A 26,442-nucleotide genomic window follows, 5' to 3' on the forward strand; every position below is an offset into this window, starting at 1 on the left:
GGAGGGGACACACACAAGGCACTTCCATGGAAGATTCTATCCTAAACAGGGCAAAGGGCTATATTACAAAGGAACAGGTGAGCATAGCTTCACCCATGGGGCTGTAGCAAGACACACCCATTTCTGTGACTGAGAGCCTCAGCACCCAGCTGGGGAGTGTAACTCAGTCACCCATAAGGTTGGCCTCCCACACTTTACTGAGATGTGACACACTGACACCCCGGTTTGAAGTGCAGGTCCTGGGCCTTGTTTGGTCAGGCTAGGAGCATCCCCTAGCCACTAGAGAAACAGCAGGTGGTCAACACACCAGGCAAAAAGCAGCTCAGCAGGACACAGATAGCCAATCCCAATACCCCACCCCCCAAAGAGAAAAAGAAAGTGGTACTAATGGCTGCACACCTTCTTTGGGTATTAAAGTGCACATTTTCCAGACAGCAGACGGTCCGGCTAAGCAGCACCAACATTAGTATCTATATTCCGATTAACCAGGGCCGATTTATTGAACAAGGTGAGGAATTGCTTAACAGACCTCAGGGCATTTGGGTGCAGAGGGACCATGGTGGACAGCAATCTGGGGTTCATCATTTCATTTTTGGCACTAGGGATTGAACCCAGGGGTGCTTAACTGGTGAGCCACATCTCCAGCCCTTTTGACTTTATTTTCAGTATTTTTAAAAGTTCTTTTCCTTTTTATTTACTTATTCATTTATTTAAGTACCCAGGATTGAACTCAGGGGCATTCAGCCACTGAGCCACATCTCCAGACCTTTTTATTTTTTATTTAAAAGAGACAGGGTCTCACTGAGTTGTTAGCACCTCACCATTGCTGAGACTGGCTTTGAACTCAGGATCCTCCTGCCTCCGCTTCCCAAGCTGCAGGGATTATAGGCGTGCTCCACTCAGTTTGGCTTCCTTTATATTTTGAGGCAGAGTCACACTCAGTTGCTGAGGCTGGCCTCAAACTTGTGATCCTCCTGCCTCAGCCTCCCATGTCTAAGTGTTGTCAACGTTTGAGTTGCTTCTTCCTTAGGAGTGTGCAGTCTGTGGGCCAAGCTCTCCAGCTCCATTGAGCTTAGAATGCCCAAACCAGCTCCTGCTACACTAAACAGTGTCACACCAAGCTCTTTCCCTCTGATGACATCATTTTAAAATGAGAAAAGTCAAATTAAAATTCAATAGATGTTTTTAATGATTTTGATTTACACTTACACAAGATTTTACAACTCTTCACTAGGTGGGGAGGTTCGACGTCAGGTTGGGTTTGTAATAATTTAACGTGATCCCCCACTAAGCTTGGTTATTAATGTGGGTTGCATTAACACAGAATAGTATTTCAGAGATATTAAATATGTTATTGAAGTGATATCCTTGATTAGCATGATTTTCCTTACATTTTTTTAAGTCAATATTTGTTTCAAGGGAGAACTGTTAGGGAGTGGGCGTAGACACTGTATCTGCAACAAGAGAGACACATTCAGTGCTGTGGTGCACACCTGTAATCCCAGCGGCTGGGGAACCTGAGGCAGGAGGATGGCAAGTTCAAAGCCAGCCTCAGCAATTTAACAAGGCTCTAGGAAACTTAGCGACATGTTCTCTCCAAAAATAAAGAGGACTGGGGATGTGGCTCAGTGGTCAAGCACCCTGGGTTCAATGCCCAGGACCAAAAAAAAAAAAAGAAAAGAAAATGAGACTTTTTTCCTTTCTCTATGCAGGACTGGGGATCACACCCAGACCTTGCCACATGCTAGGCAGGCAGGCAGGCCACCTGCCCTGTCCTTTTATTTTAAGACAGGTTCTCACTAGGTTTCCAAGGTGGGTCCAAAGTTGCCATCCTCCTGCTTCAACCTGCTAAGCAGCAGGGCTCACAGGCATGCCACACCTGACTGACAGGTGCGCACAGTTTGTGCAGGTGTGTGCTTACGGGTACTGCAGTGGGAAGCCTTTGTAGACAGTTCACGAAGAATGCCTGTGAGCCGCTCCAGGGGAAGTTGGCAGAAATGTGGCCTGGGCACTGTCCTCGAGGTTGGGCTCGGCTCGGGGTCATCAGCCTGGGCTGTCCACGTGTTGGCCACGCCACTGTGGGGCCCCAGCAGATGATTTCCAGAACACGAGACTTTTACATTCTTTGTTTAACAAGGACAGGACACAGGGCACAGGCCAGGGCCTTGGCTCCCCAGTGGTGCAGAGACAGCCTCGGAGACAGCACAAGGTGGGAGCTAGAGGTGCAGCAGGGAAGGGAGGAGGACGAGGAGAGACCCTAGGAGGTGAGACCCAGATGGAGGCCAGGGAAGGGCTGCGACTGGCCAGAGAGAGGGAGAGAGGAGCCAACCAAGGGGACTGACCCCAGGACTTGGGTGTGCTCCTGGCAAGTTCTTCTCCACAAAAGAGCCACACCCCAGCCCAACAGACCTTTCTTTTTCTGACACTGAGGATTGAATCAAGGGGTTCTTGACCCACATCCCCTCAGGAGTTTGTAATTTTTTGAATTTTTTCCGCGGGGGTGGGGGGTTCTCACTTCTTTCTGAGGTTGACCTTGCTGGGATTATAGGCGCCCCCACCAGCCCAGCCAGAAAAAATAAGACCCTTTTAAAGATCAGAGTACTTCCCAGGGTGGAGTGGGACACACCTGTCATCTTAGCTGTCAGGAGGCCGAGGCAGGGGACTGCCAAGTTCCACACCAGCTCAGTATCTTAGTGAGATTGTGTCTTCAAATAAAAAATAAAAGGGGCTGGAATGTAGCTTGGTGGTGGAGCTCCCTGGCTTCAATACCCAGCCCTGTTAAATAAAAATAAACAAACAAATAAGAGCACTTCTACGGTGAGAAATTCTCATATACAAGAGCAAATCAATAAGTGCTCATTTCCACCCCATCCTCAGGATGTACACCTGGAGGGCTGAGTGCAGTTTAGAGAGAGGTGAGGGGCTGGGGACATGGTCAGTTGGTAGAGTGCTCCCCTCACATGCACAAGGCCCTGGGTTCAATCCCCAGCAACACACACACACACACACACACACACACACACACACACACATAAGTGTGTTTTTATTTGAACACACAAAAGCAGCTTAGAAGCTTTACCACTACCCAATTTGAGGATAAATCAGGGAGAGGAGGCCCTGCAGCTCTTGATCTTTTTGAGGCCACCTCCCTGGGCTTGAGGTAGGAGGGACCAGAGACCCTGACAAGCACCTGCTGCAGCCCCTGTGTCCTGGCCCTGGCGGAGATTCTGCAGATGCTGGCCTGGCCTGCTTCTAAGAGGATTGGGACAGGTGGTGAGCTGGACTAGGTCAAGGCCAGGGAAACCTGCTAGGGAGGAGCCCAGGTGGAGGAGGGAGAGGCCAGGGACCCCAGAGGGAAAGAAATCAGGGAAGGAGCAGCTGGGGCTGGCAGGGGCTCCAGAGGTCCTGGGCCTCACACCTGTCACTGCGACCCTACATAACAGGCTCCCCACAGGCATGGAGAAGGAACAGTTGTTACCCAAAATCTCATGGCTGTCTGGCTGTGTCCTTCTCCAAAGAGTCCAGGAAGCACGTGGGCTCTGCAGGACTCTGGCTGGTGGGGCTGGGGGCTGGCTCTCCAGCTGGGCCACCTGTCCACAGTGGAGGGCCCTCACACTAAGGCTCCCACAGGCAAAGGGATTAAAGGCTGTGGACCTCAAAGGACCTTTTTTTTACATATATCAGAGCACAGGGGACATCCAGTGTCACATGGGAGGTGACATGCTGGAGGGGAAAGCGCACCCTGGTTTTGAGAACCTGTTCTCCCCTCTGTCCCTCATGCCCTCAAGACTCCTCAAGGGGTCTCTGTATTTTGTGCATTCCCCTCAGGGTCCTGGCACCATGTCCACAGCCCCACTTCCAGCCCCAGCCCGTCACGTCCCTCCAGATCCCCACTAATTCTCCTGTGTTGTGCTGAGGCTGGCCTAATAAGATCGGAGCATTTGCTAAATGGGACCAGAACTGGGTCACTGAACCAGCTGTGGGGACACTTGAGGACCAGGGTGGCCACATGGGGACAGAAGGGGAAGGGAGAGGTGAAGACAGAAAGGGAGCACATTGATGCAATGAGAGAGACCACGGGCCCAATAACTAGACACTGACCCACGCGTGAGTGGGCCTTTGACTTATGGTGAATGAGCTTCTCCATAAACCATCGCATCAGGAGGGAAAGTCCCTACAGCAGCCAGGCAGAGATTCTGGAGGCTGAGGCGGGAACACCTTTTGAGGCCAGCCTCAACAACTTAGTGAGGTTCTATTTAACCTGGGGACACTCTGTAAAAAACATAAGGGCTGGGGAGGCAGCTTAGTGACAGAACACCCTGGCTTCAATCCCCACCCCAAAAGAAAGACTGGGGCACTTCCAAAGGAGGAAGCCGAGCATCTCCCAAAGCCCCACTGCTGACTGCCACTGTGAGCCGACCATGTGGACATTGTCCTGCGGACATTGTCCACGGCCACTTGAAAACCAGGCTTCTCAGTCCTGTCAGCCTCTAGAGATTTCCAGTAAATCCCTAGAGAACTAACTCACTGGTAGAAAGCACTCAAGAGGGTTCCAACAGGTAACTGCAAAAGCCAGATCCTACAAATGCAAACACACACGAATGCGAGAAACCTTTATTATGGGACTTTCTTCATGAGGGACAATGTGGTTAGGACACAAGCCAGCAGGTGGTCAGAGCCTCACCTCCTGCAGGGTGCGGGGAAGCAGTGAAGGGAAGGAGGTGCACCCAGGAACACCCATTCCACTCCCAGAGACCCAGACACACTCCCGGTGACTCAAAGGAGAGATGGAGAGTGGCCAGAGGGAGGACCTGTGGGATGGGGCAGGGGCACAACCCCCACCCACTCAGAAATCTCTTGGCTCTCATTTGTCTTCTTCTTCAAGGACTTCTGGAAGGTCATGTAGAGGCTCTTCAAGTGGCTTCTGGTTTCTCACCGTGTACCCCCAGGATGCGGGGCCTCTTGGGACGCTTTGCTGCAGGCTGACTCTCCTGGGCGCTCACGGGCCTGGCACTGTACACAGGAGCTTCTGGGGTTTCTTGGGCTGCAGGATCTGGCACCTTTGGTGGATGGACATGTGCAAAATGAGTCAGGCCAGTAGCGGGGTTGCCAGGTCATGCTTGCCCTGGTTGAGTGCACCAGGCAGGAGCCTGAGGGCTGGGAGGAGCGGCAGAATTTAATCCACTGCTGCGTCATCTGAAGCCAATCCTGGGGACACAAGGCAAAACGGAAAGATGTAGAGGGACTCTCACACCTGCCTGGGCCCCAGGTGGGAAGGTGCATGTGGGTGGGGGCGCTGGGCCCAGGGCATGTGCCTCTAATCCAGACATTTGGGCGGCTGAAACAGGATGGTGCGTTCAAGGCCACCCTGGGTCATCCAATAAAGGGCGGGGTGCCAGCTTGGTGGTGGGGAGCTGGTCTGACACTGGGTGCCAAGGCCCTGGGTCCTGTCCCAGCTCTGCAAAAAGAGAACCAAAACAGAGAAGTCCCTTGGGCTCTGGAGGTGAAAGGCAAGGGGGGAGAATCCCAGAGGGAGAGGACCCAGAGCCCAGGGATGGGGGGACTCTGCCAGGGGCTCCTCGGGTTTAGAGGGTGCTGGGGTCTGGGTCCTGGAAGGGCACCGGGCAGCCGTCTGGGCTGATCAAAGTTGTGCAGCACAAAAGGCAGAAGCTGAGCTTGGGGTCCAGCCAGAGCCCAGGAGGACCCAGGGTAGCTTGGGCCCCTGTGTGCCCCAGGCTTCTGCAGAGGGAGCGTGGGACGTGGCCCAGCCAGGGCAAGGTAGGGGTGTGGAGTCTCACCTCCACCATTTGAGGGTCTAGGCGGACGCTGGAGGGCTTCAGTTCATTCAGCCATAGAAACTGGTGTTTAGGGAAATGCCCCTCCAGCTCCTCCCTCTGCTTCTTGCTGAGGATCAAAATAGACCAATCCCAGGACAATGGACCTGGGAGAAGGAGGAAAATCAGAGAAGGCCCAGAGACCATCCCCAGCCACCCCCCCATTGACACTGCCCTCCCCTGGGCCACAGGGACTCAGCTGGCAAGATGGGCGGCAGCACCTTGGACAGGAAGTGATTACAGCAGGCCATGCCTGTAATCCCAGGGGCTCCAGAGGCTGAGGCAAGAGGATTCCAGTTCAAAGCCAGCCACAGCAAAAAGTGGTCTGAGACCACTGAGACCAAAGGGAAATGCACTCTGGGCTTTAACTCATGGCCTGACAGCACTCAGCCCCAGACCGCCCCTCCCCAGCCAGGTCACAGAGCCTTGGTAAACTGCCCTCAGCCTCAGAAACCAGGAGGCTCTTGCCAGGGATTATAGTCACCAAACCCTGCTACCAAGTTTCCTGTAAAAAAGCTGGGAACCCCCAAAGGGCGTCTCCCGCTTCAGACTGGCCCCATTCTTCCTTCTTTACTTGTGGGAGGCCATCCTGGCGCGTGATTTGAGTCACCTCCCTGGCTGGGAGGGAGGCGCTTAGGCACATCTTGAGTCCAGAGCTTTCCCCACCCTTCTCAGGACTTGTACCCCAAAGACCCAATCTTCGCCCCTGACCTTGGGACACTCGCCCCCCTTAATCTTCATTGGATGGGATTTTCCCCAGAGTTTTGTTCCCCAATAAAAGTCCACTCCCTGGAATATGTTCTCTGTCTTCAATAAACCTCCCTCCTCTAATAGGTAGCTGGAGGCTGGAGCTAGGTGAAGCTGGTCTGAAGGTAATTAGAGTCTGTCTCAAACTCCCTGCAGGTTCCTCCCATAATGAGCCTTCATTTAGGAAGCCTGGGCTTTGAATGGCGCGTGTTGGAGTTCTTTTTGCCAAGAAAACCGCTGGTCCCAAGCAGAGCCCCCTACTCCAGGAACTCCCCCTTGGACCCCCCTTCAGAGACAGCCCTTCTCCTGTGACATCCCTCCCAGCACAGGCCCCACGCGGCCCCCCAACCAGCTCACCCTGCATATGGCGAATTCTTTCGATCTCACACATGGCATCCATCTCTGTTTTCCTCTCATCCCATTCATCCATCCGTATTTCCAACTCATACGCGGCAGCAGTGTCTGCTTCTATCTTATCCCAGATAGCGATCTCTCTTTCCATCTCTTCCAGGACAGCGACCTCTAATTCCGTTTCTCCCATGGCTTGGAAGGCTCCCTTCAGAGGAGTGGGACCAAACCCTCAAGACCCCAGGCTTAAATAGCCCACCTGCAGGCTGGCCCATCCCCACCTCCCCCTCCCCCTGGGCCCCGCCCTGGGAGGGGTTTCCTGGCTGGATTCCAAATCCCCCCCCCAGGAGCTGAGGCTTGCTGTGCCAGAACCACAGGACCCACCCACACAGCCTCAGCCCCTCACCAGCCACTTCCAGGGGTGTCCTCCTTCCCGCCAGGGCCAGAGCCCCATCTGTTTAGGGCCAGGGAATTGGTCCACCACCCACATACCTGAGCCCACTCCAGTCACAGCTGCTCCATCCTGGGGAGCCCCCAGCCTCCTCCCAGGTCCCCCAAGGGCACACTGCATTCTCCAAGTTGCAGGCTGCAGGCCTAGGCTGTGACCTTGGCTTGGGCTGCTCTGCCCTGGGGCTGGAGGCTCAGGGGTGCACCCAGGGAGGGCTACCCAGGTCTCCTGGGGGGGGGGAGTAAGTGGGCTTCAGGGTTCTGAAGGGACCCCTGGGTTTGATCCAGCCATCCTTAAACCACCACGGAAAGACAAGACCCCCAACTCCAATTTAAAATAAATTAAAGCAAGCTTCTGATTCCAACCATGCGGGACTGTCTCTCCAGAAACCTGTGGGTGAGAGAACAGCCCCCCAGCTCTCTAGGAGCACAGCTTTACAGCACTACAAGTCGCAAAGGGGGTGTCTTGAGAACTTACAGAGAACAGGATTCTGACAAGCATAACCCAAAGGCAGGCAGTAGGTTAATGGTCTCAGGGTTCAGCACTTAGGGAGTGAATTGGGATCCAATGTCAGAATTTATGAGGCACAGCTGAGGTTTCAGAGGGGGTGTTATCTGGTCAGGGGAAGCCAGGTATGGTGAATTTGAGGCACGGGCAGCCATTCCAAGCAAGTTTAGAGATCGCAGTAATTTATAGTAAAAGAGAAATTAACTTTTGTGACAAGGTGACTCCCAATCTAGGAGGGAATTAGGCTGGGTTCATCACCATGCTGGCGGGCCTTGTCCCTCCTGGCCTCGGATGAAGGGGACTGTTGACGGGGGTCACAGACCAGGGACCTCAAAATAACTCAGCCAAGTTCAAAATGACATGAAACGTTTACAGATTCTTAGGACAGGTCTGTCTCCTTACCTAATACTGCTGCTCAGTGTCTGGCCTGCCATAAGCCCCACCCAAGGCTGGAGACACCACCCAGGTAGAGTGTCTGCCTAGCTGCTGGAGTCCCCACTTCTGTCCCAGCACAGAAACTGCCACTGCTCCTCGCCTCACCCCTTTCCACACTTCATGTACCTGCTGGGAACAAAGTGGTGACCATGAAAACAAAGTCCTGCCCCTGAAAGATGGACACTGTGGCCAGGTGCAGTGGCATGCCTGTAATCTCTGGAAGTCAGGAGGCTGAGGCTGGAGGACTGTGAGCTCAAAGCCAGCCTCAGCAGCTCTACAAGACCCTTTGCAACTCAGGGAAACCCGGTCTCCAAATAAGATACTCAAAAGGGCTGGGGATGTGGCCCAGAGGTTGAGCACCCCGGGGTTCAATCCTCAGTATCACCCCTCCCAAAAATAGATGGCTCCTCTGGCCTCTGCAGTGGTACAGAGCACCAGCTACTTGAGTCAGAGGCAGGAGGGTCAGGAGTTCAAGGTCACCAGGGGCAATTTAGCAAAACTGTCTCCTAATAAAAATGAAATAATACAAAGGGACTGGGGATGTGGCTCATGAGCACTTGTTAACCTCTGGGAAATCCTGGATTCTGTCCCCAGCAAGGCACCCAAACACACACATGTGGCGCACACACAGAATCCCAAACCAAGTGTAAACCAAACTCAACAAATCCAGAAAAACAGGGCCAACTTAGTGAGAATCTATCTCCAGTGTTTTTTTGTGTTTTTTTTTGGGGGGGGGGGAGGAGGGGAGGGTCTTTTTCTTGTTTGTTTTTTTCTTTTTTTTTTTTTGATTTCGGGGTTGTTTGTTTGTTGTTGTTGTTTTAGATACTGGGGATTGAACCCAGGGGACTTTACCACTGAGCTACATCCCCAGCCAGGCCACCCCGTGTTCACCTGGCTCTAGCTGGTGAGAAGAAGACTCACTGTGGAGGCTGAGACCCAGGAGGAACAGTTGGGTGGGTTCTGAAGTGCAGACGGAGGTGAGGGTCCTGTTATTTCTACGAATTCATTGTTTTAGGACAGTCGTCAGCTGGACTGACTTGAGGTGGCGGCCATCTGCTGTGACGCCATCCAGGTGTGGTGATCACTTTCTTTCCTGAGGGGTTGCACCTGCCTTTTTTCTCATCCCACCTCTTAGGGCTTCTCACCTTTTTGTCTTCACGGAGTTGACAGACTTCGCGTCTTGTATCTGTGTTTCTTAAGACTGGGGGTTGGGTGTAGGGGCACTTGCTCACTAAGCCACGTCCCAGTCCGTTTTTTTAATATTATTTAAATGTTGAGACCATGTCTTGCCATGTGGCTGAGGCTGGCCTCCAACTTGAAATCGTGCTGCCTGAGCCCCCAGGTCATGGGGACGACAGGCGTGGCCACCGTGCCCAGCTCATTTTTAATGTCCCTGGGGAGCACTCTGTCCTGATGTGCCTTTGTTCTGTGCCTCTATGATCTGCTCCTGGAACTTCAAGCTCCTGCCGCAGGCCGCTGTGGCTTCCAGACCTGGCTCAGGCTGTTCCGCGGATGCATGAGAGTGAAGGTCACTTCAGTTCAGGACTGTGTACCCCATTTTCTTTGGCCGCACCCTTAGAGCATAGTCCTTGCCTCTGGCACCTTCTCCTCATTCCACAGTTGACTCCAGACGTGAATTAGCCACAGCATCCTTGTGGCCAGGTGTTGAAACCTGCTCCTGGGGTCAGTTCATGGCGGATGGACGAGCCCTCTGTCTTGATGTGTTCTGCAGCTACTCAAGCAGCGGTGCCCAGAGGAAGGTCTGCCGTGTCTGCAGGCTCCCCGTTTGCTTTGTGAGGCTGGTTCCTGGTGCAGTCCATGAAGTGACCTGGGATACCTGTGCACCTCCTAGGCCTCCCGCCAGCCCTGAGAGCAGGCGTGCCTGGGCCACGTGACTGTCCTCAGGAAAGGCACGGTTTCCCTCCTGTGCCCCGGGGGTCTCCTGGCCTCTGCATCCATGCTGGTGTTCATGGGGGGCTCCTTGTCTGGAGCTCGGAGGGTGAGGGGTGGCTCGGGGCAGAATCTCCATGCTTCCTCTTCATCTCTGGGGTGTCGCTGTCTGATGCCTCCTGAAGCATGTGTGTTTCTGTCTGCTCAGAGCCCGGTCTCCCTGGACCAAGCAGACCATTGTTTTGTGCATTGACCACTAAGAGATTCCACCTGCCATTTTTTTGGTTTCCTATTTATTCCATCTGTTCCATGTCCCTGTTTCCATCCTCGATGGCTGTTTTCTGGATTTTAGTTATTCCTTCTATTTGCTTTGGCAGATAAACCCTCTCTGGTTATATCTGAATTCTAGCATCTGTTTTGGGTTTATTGGAAATTGCTGTCAGATGTTTACTTTGATCATCTTCCCAGACAGGAACGCTGGGCCCTTGATATTCTGGTACTCCTCTTCAGGCTTTTCTGTCTTCTTTCTCTTCCTTCCTTCCTCCCTTCCTTCCTTCCTTCCTTCCTTCCTTCCTTCCTTCCTTCCTTCCTTCCTTCCTTCCTTTATTCTAATTAGGCATATATGACAGCAGAATGCATTTTAATTCATTGTACACAACTGCAGCAGGACTTTTCATTTCTCTGGTTGTACACAACGTAGCGTCCCACCACATGTGTCCCACTACATGTACCTGGGTGATGATGTCCATCTCATTCCACCACCTTTCCTGCCCCATGTCCCCTCCCTTCCCTCCCCTTTTCCCAATCACAGTTCCTCCGTTCTTCCCATGCCCCACCCCCATCAATGATCAGCAGCCACTTATCAGAGAAAACATTTGGCTTTCATTTTTGGGGGATTGACTTACTAAGCTTAGCATATACTCTCCAACTCCATCCACTTAACTGCAAATGTCATCGTGTTATTCTTTTTAATGCTGAGTAATATTCTACTGTGTCTATATACCACACTTTCTTTATTCATTCATCTACTGAAGGGCATCTATGTGGGTTCCCTAGTTTAGCTATTGTGAACTGTGGTACTATGAGCATTGTGGGTGTGTTACTATTCTATGCTGATTTTAAGTCCTTTGGGGGGGGGTATAGACAGAGGAGTGGGATAGCTGGGTCAAATGGTGGTTCCATTCCATGTTTTCTAAGGAGTCTCCATACCGCTTTCCAGATTGGCTGCACCAATTTGCAGTCCCATCAGCAATGTATGAGTGTACCTCTTCCCCCACATCACCACCAACACTTATTGATTTATTGTTTTTTGTATTCTTTTTTTTATATAATTTTTTTTAATATTTTATTTTTTAGTTTTCTGCGGACACAACATCTTTGTTGGTATGTGGTGCTAAGGATCGAACCCGGGCCGCTCGCCTGCCAGGTGAGCGCGCTACCGCTTGAGCCACATCCCCAGCCCTGTTGTTTGTATTCTTGATAGCTGCCATTCTGACTGGAGTGAGATGAAATCTTAGAGTAGTTTTGATTTGCATTTCTCTAATTACTAGAGATGAATATTTTTTCATGTATTTGTTGATCAAATGTATACTTCTTCTCAGAAGCATCTGTTCAGCTCCTTAGCCCATTCATTGATTGGGTTTGGGGTATGAAGATTTCTGAGTTCTTTATGTATCCTGGAGATCAGTGCTCTATCTGTTGTGCATGTGGCAGAAATTTGCTCCCAAATGTAGGCTTTCTCTCACCTCATTCTTTCACTGAGAAGAAGCTTTATAGTTTCAATCCACCCCATTGATGGATTTTGATTTCATTTCTCCTCTTCAGGTTTTCACACTGGCACGGTGATGAATTTCAATTCCGTTCCACACCTCACCACACTCCAAAAGGAATTTTGCTCATTCCCTCAGGCCTCTGAGTTTTCCTAAAGGGTCATCTTCTCTCTCTCTCTGACAGCGTCTAGAATTCATGAGGGTGTGAATCTGCTGTTGAAAAGATCCTCATGTATCTGCAGGTTTCTGATTGTCATCCTCACACTTGTCTCCACTGACACCTCACCTTCTTGGGCTTCTAATGGCATCCTCGCTGTGTCTTTGCATCACCTTCTGTGTCTGAATGTGCACCTTGTAGTAAAGACGCCAGCCTGTGTGGCTTAGGGGCCCACCACACTGCAGAATGACCTCACCTTAAGTCGGTACGTCCACCATGGCCCTGTTTCCAATGTAGTTTACCTTCGGTGGTTCTGAGGGTGACAGCGCCGGTAACAGCTCTGGTTAGACTTGAATCAGCAACTTCCAGCACTTTCCATGATGGCTGCTTTCTACAGAAGCTGGTCAATCCTCTGTCAGCCTAACTGCACCACTGATGGGGGAGAGGTCATCCTCCTCCTGACCACCACTGTGGAAAGCTTCCAGGGTTTTCACTTGGTCTTTAATGTCTTTGGTTCCCTAGAATGTGTCTCAGTGTGGATGTGTTGATGCTCCTGAGCTTCTTGAGGAGGAGATGAGGTGTCCCATCAGTTAATGGAGATCCCAGGAGGGATCTTTCCAACTCCACATGCTCCTCAGCATACAAGGAAGTTGCATCCCAATAAACCCATTGTGAGTGGCAGATGCACTCAGAACACAGTGCCACCAATAAGTGGCTCAGACAAGGGAGGTTGGTGTCTTAGTCCTGGGGCCCAGCTTCCAGAGTGGAGATGTCAGCAGGGTTCCTTCCTTCTGAAGCCTGTGCGGGAGACCCCTTTGTCTCCACTAACTTCTGCTCCCTTGACCCTCTTGGGCTTCTCAGTGGCCTTCACCCCCCCACCCCGTCTGGGTCTGAATTTGCCCCTTAGGGAAAAGACGCCAACCTGTGTGGCTTAGGGACCCACCACACTGCTGACTGACCTCACCTTAAGTCGGTACGTCCACCATGGCCCTGTTTCCAATCCAGTTTACCCTCTGTGGTTCTGAGGGTGACAGCGCCCACCTCTGACTTCTGCAGGGGGTCACAGCCAACCCTAAGGACACACCTGCTGTAGTCTACATGCTATTGCAGGGGGTCAGGGAAAGAGTCTGGAGACTTGGTGGGGGGGGGTGGTAGAAGCCTGTATGTGTCTGGGAGAGCATTTAAAATGTGACTGTGGCAATCTGAACTGAATCTGAACCCCATGTAAAGAGGGCCCCCTCTCGGAGCAGGAGGCCCAGCACCAGGATTGCAGTCTTTTGCAAGAGGTCCACCTCTGATCCTGATGCTTTCTCCACATCAGGAAAAGTCCAGCTGGAGGCTCTCCTTTTGCAGAAGGTCTCTGCACAGAGTGCCAGCAGGATTCTTGTCCAAAGTGGGTGGCTTTCAAACAGGGGCTTGCCTCAGAATCCACTGCAGGTCTAACACAGGGCTGGGATCCACGCCTGGGAACTTAGCAGGTCCAGGGGGGAACCAGGGCTTTCACTCCTCACAGGACCCCAGCTGGTGCTGATGTTGCTTGGAGGGCCTCGTGGAGAATCTTGGCTTTGGGCCTGTTTCTTGGGGGCCCCAAGATTCATCCTTGTGCCTGTGACTCGAGGTGTCACTCAAAGCAGGTTTCCAAGAAGCCCTGACTTCAGAGCCCGTGAAGGACACCTTTGTGTAACAGTGTTTTCGTTCTGTGTATGGCTTAGTACTTCCCCCTAGTTTTCTAACCTTTAATGCTTTAAGACTCGGAGAATAGTCGGTTGCTGCGAATGTTGTGTGTGTGCTTGAAGAGGGCTCCATTGTGTGTAAGAGTCTGCAGATGTCCCTGGGATGGTGTGCTACTTGAAACCTACATCTATCACCCACACACATATCAATCACGATGGTTTCTCCCTAGGTTTCTAGACTTCATTTTGGAAATATTGTAGACCCAGAAAGAGTAAGAGCCTATAGTCTGTTTATCCCTCACCCCAGGTGCCCTCCTGTTACCACCAGGGTGGTCTCTGTGGGTCACTTGCCCCCCCCGTCCCCCGGGTTAACATTTCCCATTACTAAGACACAGATGTCCCACGGGCTCACCAACACTGGGGGATCGCTAACACAGACTTGGGTGCTGTCTGCAATGGGCTCCATACCCCTGGGATCAGGCTGCACTGACAGGCTCCCTAGACTGCGGGACTCGCACAGCTGGAGTTTATTCTCACAGTCCAGGAGGCTGGTCCAGAGGTCTCCTCGGGTGGCTGTACATTTCCCAGGCCACCACAGGAGGGGGCCTGTGGCCTGGCATCCTCCCCAGCATTTGGCATGGCTGGTGCTGTGAGTTGAGCCACGTTAGTGGGTGACCACGCTGTTCCCTCAGGGTTCGGTGCTCAGCCTCTTGGTGAGGAGTGATGTCAAGCGACTCTCCAACCCCTAACGTCCCACCGCCTAGCTTCTCCCCAGCGCCTGTTCTGGTCTCGTGCCCCTTCTCACAGACTTGCTGGTTTCTGGGTGAGGTCCGGGCTCCCTCCAGGCTTATCTCTGACCCCGGGCCTCCAGGTGTACAGCATCCTCTGATGAGCACTGCTCTTCTCCATGGAGCTCTTGACAAAAGCCAGTGGCGTGTGTTTGAGGGCAGGGCTCCTCCATCAGTCACTGAGGAGACCATTACCGTCCTTTGTGGGAGTCTGTGCTGGCTTCTGTGTTGAAGGTGCAGGTGAAGGGGGTTGCTGTGCTTGCGTCTCCTGGACTATTCCATGCATCCTCCCTCATGGAGATCCTCCGGTCATCCCCCACAGCCTGGAAGGGCAAGCCCATGCCTGCTGCGACTGCCACCATCTTTGTGTGGCAGCTGGTTGTGCCAGAAGACTGTCTGTCTGCCCCGGGGAAGCTTCCCTAATGCTAACACTGGGGGCTCTGTAGGGCTCCCTCCGGGCACCGCCTGAGCTGGGTCGCAGGCAATGCATGTGGACACAAAGGCCAGCGCAGGTTGGTGTCTGAGTGACCACTGCTTTCAGGCCCACGCCAGTGAGGAGAGGACAGGACGCAGTTGGGGGGTCCCCAGCCCTCACCCAGGACCAGCTCGAGGCTGAGCAAGGTCCTTTCCTTGTGAGTAACTCGGGGCCACCCTGACGTTGCCCTCAGGTTTTCTGATTCCTGGTCCTTCCTGGTCCCTGTCTCTGAGCATCTTCCTCTCCGGCCTGGACGAGATGGCAGAGTCCTTCATTTCTGACTTCCGCCTCATGGGGTACTTGGATGAACTCAAGAAGAACGAGTTCATGAAGTTTAAGGAGCTGCTCAAACAGGAGACTGTGCAACACAGCCTCCAGCGGATACACTGGGTGCTCTTGTGGAAGGCCAATCCCCGTGAACTAGCCAGCTTGATGAAGGAATGCTATGGGGAACTGCCAGCATGGGACTTGGCCCTCTGTATCTTCCCCAAGATTGACAGTAAGGACCTCTTTGACCAAGCCTCAAGGGAGAGCACAGGTGAGTGGTGGGCTCCTTGGGAGAGCGCAGAGGGGCTGGGGCGCAGGGTCTCCAAGGGGAGACGGGGTGGGGAGAGCTGCCCAGGTTGGGGGAGCAGCCTCATCCCCAGCTTGGACCTCAGGGGCAGTAAGGGCCGATGGGCGTGGTCACCAGAACCCCACCCAAGGCTGGGAACTGTCCTGGGCCTGAGCTCCCCTGGGCCCATGGAGAGGGCTGTGAGTGGGCGCAGACTGTAGCAGTTGACAGTCGTAGCAGCTGGCACCTGGAGCCCAGGTTACCGGTCGGCTGTGGTCGGGGCACTTTGGAAGGGCCCTGAGATGCGGGTGCCCACTGGATGCACTGGGGATGCATCATTTCAGCAGGCAGGGCAGCTGTGACCCCTGGGCTGCGCAGCCCCGGAGGCTCAGGGTGGTGCTGCGCCTGGTCCTGCACCTGGTCGGTCTGGAGTCTCTGCCTTTTTGCGCTGCCCTGGGTCCCAGGCAGAAGGTGCTGCTGGGGCGGGTGGGGGTCTTTCTAGAGTCGCTGCCAAGTGCCCGGATGGGGCTCTTCACGCTTGTCCTGGCCTCTCTGGCCAGCCACCTCCCTCAGCTCCGGCTTTCTGGCTCTGCCTGTTTAATAGTGGTTTCTGCCCCGGGTGGTCTCCCCTGCCTCCCTCAGGACCCCCAGAGCGCTCTCAGGATATGGCTCTCTCCTTCTGCGACCTTGGTCCTTTAGCGAGCGACCTTGGTCCTTCCCAGACCTTGGTCCTTCTGCATCCTTGGTCCTTGGCTGCTTTCCTCTGCGGAGTTGTTTGGATTTCCCACTTCCTAACCGGGGAGCTGGCCCACCATCGCTGCTAAATTCCTTGGCATTCATTTGTGCACTTCCCTCCTTCCTTTGGCCCTTTGTGCCCTTTGCCCCCCCCCTTTTTTTTAAGAGAGGGAGGGAGGGAGGGAGAGAGAGAGAGAGAGAGAATTATTTTTTAGTTATCGTCGGACACACCATCTTTTTTGTATGTGGTGCTGAGGATCGAACCCCAGCTGCACACATGCCAGGCGAGCATGCTACTGCTTGAGCCACATCCCCAGCCCCCTCTGTGCCCTTTCAACCTCACCTGTCTACCACCTGAGTGACAGGGTCCCTTCTGATGTGACTCAGCACCCCAACCTTCCCATGTCACCAGAGCCTGTGGCTACTGCAGAGCAGGACCCAGCCTCAGCTCAGCCTGAAGGGATTCTAGAAGGCTGAGCCCTTTTGTTGCTTGGCTTTTGATTGGATACTTCTAGACTTCTGCTCTCCAAAGGACAAGAAGGCTCACCAGGATGGAGTTTGGGTGAATCCTAGGGGCCCCCCGTCACATCTAATGCACCAGGCTCCCTCCAGGGAGACGAAGGCTGTGCCAGTCTCTTAGACACAGTGGTCAGGCCAAGCCTTCCTCCCGTGCGAACCCTTGTTGGGCAGCACCACAGCCCAGAGGCAGGGTCCTGTCACCACACAGAGCTCCTGCTTCTGCATGGGTAGGACAGTCCCTGGTTTGATGTGCATTCCACTCTCTTCAGTTGGAAGTCAACAGGGCTTTTAGTTCTTTGCTCCCCTGGCAGAGATGAACAGAGGTGTGTGTGTGTGTCGGGTTTCTGTTCTCGCGACTAAAAGGCTCAGGGGTCAGTCTAATTAAACTGGGCTAACTGGGCTGCACGAAATAACCACACAAGAGACACAAATACCTTTTTCTTTGGGGTTGCTGTGATGGCTTCTCTGACCTTAAAGGTCTGCAGAAAGAGAGAGAGAGCACGCGCTGACCCCTTTTATTGATGAGAAGCTAGTCAAATAAGGCAAGAGGTCAGGTTTCAGGGGCTGAGTCTATCTTCATGATGTCCACTGTCAGCAGGTTGACTGACACTTGGGTAGGCCACACCCAAGGGCACAGTAAGAGAAGGGGACACACACAAGGCACTTCCATGGAAGATTCTCTCCTAAACTGGGCAAGGGGTTATATTACTGTTGAGAGCCACAGCCAAAGGGGCCCCAGAAAACTTCCAGCTGCCAGCAAACTCCCAGCTGCCGGCTGATGATTGGCTCACAGCGGCCCCAGCAACATCTAGCTGATTGGCTCCTCTGCGGTGATGTTCATTGGGCTGTTTCCCTGCCCTTCAGACTACGGAACTGCTCATTGGGGGACTTCTTTGGCTCCGCCCACGCGACCCAGCCAATCGGCCTCAAGAGCAGGAGGATGGTGGGAGGTGGGGTGGTTTGTGTGGGGAGAGGCTTCTGGAAGCCGGTGGTGGCAGTTGGGCTCTGAGGGTTTTTCCTGAAGAGCTGTTTTGTTTGGTGTTTGTAGTTTTAAAAATAAAGTTTGTTTCTTTTGATAAGTGGCTCCTGAATTGTGCCCAGTCAGACTGCGGCATTTGGTGGCCCGTACGGGGAACAATCCTCTGTGGGGGCTGATGATGAAGGACATGAGCTGTGACCTGGACATACTCCAAATGGATCTTCCAAGCTCAATAAATTCAACCCACTGAAAAGAACCTAACTCCAAGGAGAAAAGGAGCAGTGGCAAGAACACGAGAGAGAGAGGTCCCCCAACCTCAGACTCAGGGGTCAAACCATTGCATGTTCTGCTTCAACAAAAGAACACCTTTCAACTCTGAGGAACAGGGGCCCTGTGGAAGCAGCAGACACTGGAACACCTAGGGTTCTGTCCCAGCTCTGCAAAATGAGAACCAAAACAGACAGGGCCCTGGGGCTCTGGAGGTCAAAGGCCAGGGGGAGAATCCCAGAGGGAGAGGACCCAGAGCCCAGGGATGGGGGGACTCTGCCAGGGGCTCCTCGGGTTTAGAGGGTGCTGGGGTCTGGATCCTGGAAGGGCACCGGGCAGCCGTCTGGGCTGATCAAAGTTGTGCACCACAGAAGGCAGAAGCTGAGCTTGGGGTCCAGCCAGAGCCCAGAAGGACCCAGGGTAGCTTGGGCCCCTGTGTGCCCCAGGCTTCTGCAGAGGGAGCGTGGGACATGGCCGAGCCACAGGGCAGGCCCTCCCCTGCCAGGGCAAGGTAGGGGTGTGGAGCCCGAGTCCCACCTGCACGTGTCATAGGTCACTCTCTTTTAGGCCAAGGCGGAGGGTCAGGAACAGCAGGGTCAAGCGGTCTGGAAAGGGGTCCTTCAGGAAGTGCTCCTCCAGCATCGTCATCTGCTCCTTTGTGAAGAACAAATTACTCCACTTGGACACGGCTGGCTCTGGGAGAAAGAAGAAAATCAGAGAAGCCCCACAGACCATCCCCAGCCACCCCCCATTGACACTGCCCCACCTGGGCCACAGGGACTCAGCTGGTAAGCTGGGCGGCAGCACAGTGGACAGGAAGTGACACCTGGACCAGCCCCAGGGTCAGACCTGGCTTCCACCTTCCAGCCCAGCCCTGCCCCTTGCCAGCTTTGAGATGGGCCTGGAAAGGCCTGCTGTGCTCTCAGGACCCTCGGCCCAGGGGGACAGGCCAGGAAGGGCCCTCACCCAAGAGCACTGGACCTGGCCTCCCGCCTGCTCTGCCCTCCCAAGTCTCTGCACTCCCGATCCCAGGGCTGAAGGCACTTTCAGGGGCCACTGGGTCCCAAGCTCTGCTCAGGCACCAATGCAATTCTTCACCTCAGAGTCCACATCTGAGCCCGGTGTGGGGCCCTCGCCTGTAGTCCCAGGGGCTCTGAAGGCTGAGGCAAGAGGATGGAGTTCAGAGCCAGCCTCAGCAAAAAGTGGTCTGAGACCACTGAGACCAAAGGGAAATGCACTCTGGGCTTTAACTCATGGCCTGACAGCACTCAGCCCCAGACCGCCCCCTCCCCAGCCAGGTCACAGAGCCTTGGTAAACTGCCCTCAGCCTCAGAAACCAGGAGGCTCTTGCCAGGACTCAAAGGACCCTCCTCAGCGTTCCCCTCTGGCCACCTCAAGGGAGAACACATCTTTAAACCGCACCTGAACAAGGCCATCCTCCCCTCAGCCCCTGCCCTCCCCAACAGCAGACTCTGAGCTGGGGAGCCGTCCTGCCTCTGGGGTCAGCGCAGGCTCCCCTTCTTGGGCGCCCAGATTAAAGTCTTGCCTGCGAGTCCCCTGGTCACCCACGGCTTCTGCCATCACCAAGACCAAGCTCCCAGGTGGGGCTCAGGCCTCCCCGCTCTGCAGGGCAGAAGCCCCCCTGGACAAGCTGTGCTCTTCTCTGGGTGGACACTCCACAGCCCAGCCACAGAGCACACCTCCCCCTCGCTGAAGGACCACAGAAGGGACAAAGCCAAAGGAGACAAAGGAAGGGCTGGGGGACATTTTCACTGACACACGCCTCGATCCCAGATTCCTGGACCCCTCCAGATCTACCCATTATTCCTCCCTCCCATAAGTAGATCCAGCCAAGACAGACATGAGATCTGAGGACGCTATAATTTAGGGGACTTTGTGTCGCTGTCTATTCATAGGTAAGGAAGCCAGCCCCAGCAGAAGCACCAGCCAATTGAGAGCAGAGGACGGACACCAGTCCTAGGTCTCTGCACCCACCTCCCCAACTTTCCTTTAGTTTTTTTCTTAACTGCTGGGGATGGAACCCAGGCGAGCTTTTGAGCCCGAGACATATCCCCAGCCCTTTTAACCATTTGAGACTGGGTCTCCCCTAAGTTGCTTAGGGCCTGGCTAAATTGCTGAGGCTGTCCTCAACCTTCCCATCCTCCTGCCTCAACCTCCACAGTTGCTGGGATTATAAACCCGTCACCAAACCCTGCTACCAAGTTTCCTGTAAAGAGAGCTGGGAACCCCCAAAGGACCTCTCCCGCTTGAGACTGGCCCCATTCTTCCTTCTTTACTTGTGGGAGCCCATCCTGGCGCGTGATTTGAGTCACCTCCCTGGCTGGGAGGGAGGCGCTTAGGCACATCTTGTGTCCAGAGCTTTCCCCACCCTTCTCAGGATTTGTACCTCAAAGACCCAATCTTCGCCCCTGACCTTGGGACACTGCCCCCCTTAATCTTCATTGGATGGGATTTTCCTCAGAGTTTTGTTCCCCAATAAAAGTCCACTCCCTGGGTGATCTCTCTCTCTCTCTCTCCTCTCCTCTCTCTCTCTCTCTCTCTCTCTCTCTCATCTTCAATAAACCTCCCTCCTCTAATAGGTAGCTGGAGGCTGGAGCTAGGTGAAACTGGTCTGAAGGTAATTAGAGTCTGTCTCAAACTCCCTGCAGGTTCCTCCCATAATGAGCCTTCATTTAGGAAGCCTGGGCTTTGAATGGCGCATGCTGCAGGTTTTTTGCCATGAAAAACGCTTGCCCCAAACAGAGCCCCCTACTCCAGGAACTCCCCCTTGGACCCCCCTTCAGAGACAGCCCTTCTCCTGTGACATCCCTCCAAGCACAGGCCCCCGCGGCCCCCAACTAGCTCACCCAGTAGCTCATGAAGTTTTTTCAGCTCCTGCCTGGGATCCAAGCCACCGAGACATCCTGTCGACTCATACTCGGCCATGACATCTCTTTCCAGGTCATCCAGCGCAATCAACAACTCCATGGCCCCAGAGGCTCTGTTCAGAGGAGTGGGACCAAACCCTCAAGACCCCTGGCTTAAATAGCCCACCTGCAGGCTGGCCCAGCCCCACTTCCCCTGCCCCCTGGGCCCCGCCCCACCTCCCCCGCCCCCGGGGCCCCGCCCTGGGAGGAGTTTCCTGGCTGGATTCCAACCCCCCCCCCCCCAGCTGAGGCTTGCTGTGCCAGAACCACAGGACCCACCCACACAGCCTCAGCCCCTCACCAGCCACTTCCCGGGGTGTCCTCCTTCCCGCCCGGGCAAGAGCCCCATCTGTTTAGGGCCAGGGAATTGGTCCACCACCCACCTACCTGAGCCCACTCCAGTCACAGCTGCTCCAGCCTGGGGAGCCCCCAGCCTCCTCCCAGGTCCCCCAAGGGCACACTCCACTCTCCAAGTTGCAGGCTGCAGGCCTAGGCTGTGACCTTGGCTTGGGCTGCTCTGCCCTGGGGCTGGAGGCTCAGGGGTGCACCCAGGGAGGGCTGCCCAGGTCTCCTGGGGGGGGAGTAAGTGGGATTCAGGGTTCTAAAGAGACCCCTGGGTTTGATCCAGCCATCGTTCAACCACCACGGAAAGACAAGACCCCCCAACTCCAATTTAAAATAAATTAAAGCAAGCTTGTAATTCCAACCATGAGGGACTGTCTCTCCAGAAACCTGTGGTGAGAGAACAGCCCCCCAGCTCTCTAGGAGCACAGCTTTACAGCACTACAAGTCGCAAAGGGGGTGTCTTGAGAACTTACAGAGAACAGGATTTTGACAAGCATAACCCAAAGGCAGGCAGTAGGTTAATGGTCTACAGGGTTCAGCACTTAGGGAGTGAACTGGGATCCAATGTCAGAATTTATGAGGCACAGCTGAGGTTTCAGAGGGGCTGTTATCTGGTCAGGGGAAGCCAGGCATGGTGAGTTGGAGGCACGGGCAGCCATTCCAAGCAAGTTTAGAGACCGCAGTGATTTATAGTAAAAGAGAAATTAACTTTTGTGACGAGGTGACTCCCAATCTAGGAGGGAATTAGGCTGGGTTCATCACCATGCTGGCAGGCCTTGTCCCTCCTGGCCTCGGATGAAGGGGACTGTTGACGGGGGTCACAGACCAGGGACCTCAAAATAACTCAGCCAAGTTCAAAATGACATGAAACGTTTACAGATTCTTAGGACAGGTCTGTCTCCTTACCTGATACTGCTGCTCAGTGTCCTGCCTGGGATAAGCCCCACCCAAGGCTGGAGACACCACCCAGGTAGAGTGTCTGCCTAGCTGCTGGAGTCCCCACTTCAGTCCCAGCACAGAGACTGCCACTGCTCCTCGCCTCACCCCTTTCCACACTTCATGTACCTGCTGGGAACAAAGTGGTGACCATGAAAACAAAGTCCTGGCCCTCAAAGATGGACACTGTGGCCAGGTGCAGTGGCATGCCTGTAATCTCTGGAACTCGGGAGGCTGAGGCTGGAGGACTGTGAGCTCAAAGCCAGCCTCAGCAGCTCTGCAAGACCCTTTGCAACTCAGGGAAACCCGGTCTCCAAATAAGATACTCAAAAGGGCTGGGGATGTGGCCCAGAGGTTGAGCACCCCGGGGTTCAATCCTCAGTATCACCCCTCCCAAAAATAGATGGCTCCTCTGGCCTCTGCAGTGGTACAGAGCACCAGCTACTTGAGTCAGAGGCGGGAGGGTCAGGAGTTCAAGGTCACCAAGGGCAATTTAGCAAAACTGTCTCCTAAAAAAAATGAAATAATACAAAGGGACTGGGGATGTGGCTCATGAGCACTTGTTAACCTCTGGGAAATCCTGGATTCTGTCCCCAGCAAGGCACCCAAACACACACATGTGGCGCACACACAGAATCCCAAACCAAGTGTAAACCAAACCCAACAAATCCAGAAAAACAGGGCCAACTTAGTGAGAATCTATCTCCAGGGGTTTTTTTGTTTTGTTTTGTTTTGTTTTTGGGGGGGGGGGGAGGAGGGTCTTTCTCTTGTTTGCTTTTTTTTTTTTTTGATTGGGGGGTTGTTTGTTTGTTGTTTTGTTTTTAGATACTGGGGATTGAATCCAGGGGAACTTTACCACTGAGCTACATCCCCAGGATATTTTGAGATAGGATCTTGCTAAAGTGCTTAGGGATTCTCTGATTTGCTAAGGCTGGACTTAAACTTGCCATCCTTCTGCCTCAGCCTCCTGAGCTGCTGGGATTACAGGCTGCACCACCAAACCCAACAAGAACCTGTCTCAAAGTAAAAAAAATAAAGAGGGCTGGGAGTGGGTCTCTGGGTGAAATTCCTAATACTGCAAAAAGTAAGTAAATCAATAGAAAATGTTAAATGGTTATCACAGAAAGCTCATCTATTTTACCATAATTTTTACTTCAAAGGTCACACTGAAAGGAGTGAACGTCACTTTTCCCTCTTTATCCAGGAACCCGATGGTTGATTGAAATTCTCTGCCTGATTCACTCACGCGGGGACCCCAAGTGGGTTCAATCAGTGCCCTTCTGGAAGCGCTCGCCCTGGATAGAGAGAAGGGACGCAGAGCAGTTAGACGGAGACTCGGAGGGTCCACGCTGCTTCACCTCCCACCTTCCTTTCCACCTCTTCCCCAAGTCCTTCTTCACTTCCAAGGGCAAGGTCAGTGCCTGATGCTGTAGAAATGCTTAACAAATGCCTCTTAGACTTTAACCTGTCCCCAAAGCCCCAGAGATCCTGCTGGGGGTGCCTTCTCATTGGGAAGAAGAGAGGGACTGGGACCCGCGGGCATCCGGTGAGGCCCACGTTGCCACACCTAGAACCATGCTTGAGGACAAGGACTGGGCGGCCCACAGGTTATTGGAGCCTGAGTTAAGGTGGAGCCAGGTGCAGTGGCTCACGTCTGTGACCCCAGAGCTCAGGAGGGTGAGGCAGGGGGATCAAGAGTTCAAAGCCAGCTTCAGCAACTTAGTGAGGGCCTAAGCAACTCAGCCAGACCCTGTGTCTAAATCTAATGTAAAAAAGGGCTGGGGATGTGGTTCAGGGTTAAGTCCCTCTGGGTTCAATCCCTGGTACAAAAAAAAAAAAAATGCTTGATGTAAAAGGACAAAAACAGAATCTTCAAAAATGACATTTTAAGTACGAACTTACATTTACAGCTGCATTATATTCTAGATTGCCCGCTTTTGCTGCCCTAAAAGAGGAACAGTAAGTCTCCTGCCTGATCGTGAAGTCAGCTGGGTCATATCAGCTGCGGGAGCCCAGGTGGCTCTGGAGGCCTGGCCACTCTCTCTAAGGATGGCCACCTGCTGCACAGAGCAGGGGCCCGAGTCCACCAGCCACGTGAGCCTCCCTGGGGCTGAGAGCTGATCAGAAGGACCAGGGAGAGCCAGGGTCCCCCCCACTGCGAGCTCTTTTTGGAAACAGTTTGCTGGAAGGTATTCATTTCTGTATGATTTTTTAAAAAATTTCTATCTTAAACTACATCTGGAAACATCACCTCAGAATCTCCTCTGTTGGCTGGGCACAGTGACTCTCAGCTGTAATCTCAGCGGCTTGGGAGGCCGAGGCAGGAGGATCACAAATTCAAGGCCACTCTCAGTGATCTAGCAAGGCCCTAAGCAACTCAGTGAGAACTCATCTCAAAATAAAAAAAAAAAAATTAAAAGGAAGGGGATGTGGCTCGGTGCTCTTGAGGGAAATCCCCAGCATGAAAATCATCCTCATTGTCATCTCCTCTCTTGGAAATGTCATGTGGGTGCAGCAACAATGAATTTGTCCCCTTACAACTATCTGCAGGTGTCTATGTGAGTCTGGCAAATAAATCACTGGCTGGGAAACGGAGGCCTTGAATAATGCACAGGAGAGTTGGTGCAAAACAGAAAGCAAAATTCTGATATTCAAACTCCAAGTGATCCTGCCCGAGTGTGTGTGGGGTGTGTGTGTGTGTGTGTGTGTGTGTGTGTGTGTGTGTGTGTGTGTGTGTGAATCTCAAACACTATCTCCGGTCTGGGGCTGGGGCTCAGTGGTAGAGCACTTGCCTAACATGTAAGGCTCTGGGTTCCATCCTCAGCACCACATAAAAATAAAGGCATCATGTCCATCTACAAAAATAATTGTCTGGATGATACGTACACAACTGGGTTACTCTCTTCCTGATAGGATGAGAACACTTCTACTTTCCAGAAAGTCTACTGTTGCAACAAGTAACCATCTTCCAGATGAGCATTGTTCCAGAAAGTTCTACCATTCCAGAAAGTTCCCTCCTGCCCACTCAGTCAGTGCCCCCTCACAAAGGCAAATACCATGCTTAGTTACAGCTGTAAATTAGTTTTGTTTTGGTGTGTTTTTCTGCCAGAGATTGAACCCAAGGGCACTTAACCACTGAGCCACATCCACAGCCCTTTTTATTTTTTATTTGGAGACAGGGTCTTGCTAAGTTGCTTCGGGCAACGCTACATTGGTGGGACTGGCTTCAAACTTGTGATCTTCCTACCTAAAGCCCCCAAGCCACAGGGACTGCGGGATGCACACCGCGCCCAGGTGTGGACTAGTTCTGGTTGTTCTTTATTCCCGCACATGGACTCAGGCTGTGAGCACCTAGATATCTGGATTCATTCGCCCAATGGAATGTGTGTCGTGGGTGGGGAACGACTGTATATTGTATGTGTCTATAAATATGCCATGACTTATCCATCACCCCGTTGGTGATCCTTAAAGCACACAGACTTCTCATGGTGAGAAGGAACATACCATGGTTTCCTCTTGCCTTTGTCCATCCTGCCACCGTGATATTTCCTAGGAACCTTAGCCTGCATGCCCCTTTAATGACTATGGTCACTGAGACCATCCAATCAGCCAGGCACGGGAGCACACACTGGTGAGCCCAGCAACCCAGGACGGAGGCAGGAAGACTGCAGGTTTAAGGGGGCCTCTGCAATCTAGGGAGACCCTGTCTCAAAATAAAAATAAAAATGGCAGGTAGCTTCACTCAGCACACTGCTGTGTTAAATTTCCAGACACACACGAAAATATTTCATTCATATTTAGGAGACATCTAATGCAAATTAAAGCTCAAGATTAAAGGTAAAATCTGGGCATGTTAGTGCACACCTGTAATCCCAGCAGCTCAGGAGGGTGAGGTAGGAGGATCCCCAGTTTAAAGCCCGCCTCAGCAACGTAGTGAGACACTAAGCAACTCAGTGAGACCCTGTCTCTAAATAAAAAGCAAACAGGGGGGTTCTGGGGATGTGGCTCCGTGGTTAAGCACCCCTGAGTTCAATCCCTGGTACCCAAATAAATAAATAAAGGTAAAGATCAAAAAAGGTGGAAATGACGGTATTAGCTGTTCATTCTCTC

The 26,442-nt window shown here is 53.1% G+C and overlaps 1 pseudogene; it reads left to right on the plus strand.

Moving 5' to 3' along the window:
• The first annotated feature begins 15,329 nt into the window (after positions 1 to 15,329).
• LOC113197936 (sulfotransferase 2A6-like) overlaps positions 15,330 to 26,442 on the plus strand; it is a 116,719-nt pseudogene continuing 105,606 nt past the window's right edge.

The sequence above is a fragment of the Urocitellus parryii genome, chromosome 15, assembly GCF_045843805.1.
Source record: "Urocitellus parryii isolate mUroPar1 chromosome 15, mUroPar1.hap1, whole genome shotgun sequence".
Taxonomy (NCBI): Eukaryota; Metazoa; Chordata; class Mammalia; order Rodentia; family Sciuridae; genus Urocitellus; species Urocitellus parryii.